Consider the following 1,968-nt stretch of genomic DNA (forward strand, 5'->3'; position numbering starts at 1 on the left):
ATCTTGCAGTCCAACCTGTACAGTGTGACTGGCAAGCCTTTGCAGACACTCCACTCATGCCCAGGTTGTATCTTGCTGGTAACAGTACCTGCAGTTCACATGCTGACACATGCTGGAACTACACCAAGGGAGGACAGGTGAGGGTGCAGGAATCCTCCTCTGGGGTTGCCTTAAATGGTGCTCTAAACTACTGCAAGAAACCTGCTTTACATAATATCACTGGCCTAATAACGTCTTGGCTTCCCATGTTTGCTGGCTTACAGTCATGGAAGACTGCAAAGAGGAGGTAGAGGGAAAAAAAAACATTGAAAAAAAAACCCCCAAGACTGTATGTAGAACATTTGTGTGCCAAGGATGTGGGTATCAGAAGTCAGGTCTGGCAAGAACAGAGCTTGAGTCATTTAAACAAGTCAGAATGCAAAGACAGATTTTTACCTGTAAGAATGATGCATGACTCCTCAGTCAAAACAGACCAACAGTACACAGCAGAACTCAGGTAGGTATATTTACAGTTACAGACTGATGTATGAATCTGAGTTCTGAGATTCTTTTTTTTGGTGCTAGGTTAGTACAGGAAACAGAGTAGTAGTCCTTATCTAAACAGATTACATGATCTAGACTTGTCTTTTGACCGTGCTGCATTACAGCATTACAAATTCTGAGGTCAGGCTCTAGTGCGCATAGGATTTGGTGAGTGGTCTAATAGAGCAAATGTAGAAAACTCCGTTTCATGTCAGAAGTGTTCTGTGCTGATTCTGTTAACAAGCTTGCCCATCCTGCTCTGCTCTCATAACTTTGTGTATCATGTGGCTCTGATGGAGGAAAAAGAATGGAGAAGTAAGCAGACCACTGGGTTTTCAACTACTACTTCAGATGGTGATTTTTCCCAGTCCAAGTTATTAACAAAGGCAGAAAAGTATGCATAAAAGTATGCATTATCTTCATGGAGAATGAGGAATGTCAGGTTCTACTGCTGTCAAATAGCACTCTTCAACGAGGCATTGGGTAAGCAATTAATACATGCTGTTATACTTGAAATATTTTGATTCAGAAGAAAACACTTCAGCATGTAAAGAAGTGAAACTTGGCAATAAACCTCCATCAAAGTTGAACGTTAACTGTTGAAATAAAAATAATTTTAAGAAAGCTTTTATTGGCAAGTAAAGATGTCCACTTGGTGGCACCAGAAGATAGTAATGGGGTTTTCTGTTGCAAAACACACGCACAAAAAAATAGCAGAACTACTACCTCGTTCTAAAGTGAGCCTTTACTCACCAGCAGGTTTAATATGGGCACTGCCTGTTTTGAAAACAAGACTGACAACTCGCCGAGCTGCCTGATCTTAATAGGTAAGTCAAGGTAAAAAAAAAAAAATTGTGTTTGTTGCAAGCCTATTTCTAGTACTTGACACTAAAGCTATAAAACAAAACTACACCTAGAAGGTACTAGAGTTTGCTCGAGATTTCACTTAGCACAGAAAGTCTCCAAGAAGCATATAACTTACAATGCAAGAGAGATCTTAATGCTTTAATTGTAAAAAAAATAAAATCTTTGCTTATGAGATTTTTAGGCATAAACTACAGAAAAGCTGTGTTAATAAGAACACTGATCTCCCATTTTTTAGTCAACGGTTACAGAAATGCCCAGGAGTTCTCAGCTTCCATGGAAAGGACGCAGGGCAGGCGGGCACATCGGCGCGGCGGCACCGCGCACTCTGGACAGCTGATTAAATGGCGCTTTAAAGCAACCGTTTTACTGAAAAACTTGTACAAACAACCGCGTTTGTTGTCCCACGCGTCCAGGAAACAAAGCGAGTAGCAAGATTTGGGCAGAGGCTCCAGCACAACTTGACAGCGGCCGAGCGCCCGAAGGCGCTGCCACACGCCAGTAACGAGGCAAAGGCAGCGGCCGCCCGGGCCTGCGGTCACTGCGCCACGACCCCGGCCCTCCCAGGCCTGCCGCCTCCCC

The sequence above is a fragment of the Phaethon lepturus genome, unplaced genomic scaffold (assembly GCF_000687285.1).
Source record: "Phaethon lepturus isolate BGI_N335 unplaced genomic scaffold, ASM68728v1 scaffold14446, whole genome shotgun sequence".
NCBI classification, from domain to species: domain Eukaryota; kingdom Metazoa; phylum Chordata; class Aves; order Phaethontiformes; family Phaethontidae; genus Phaethon; species Phaethon lepturus.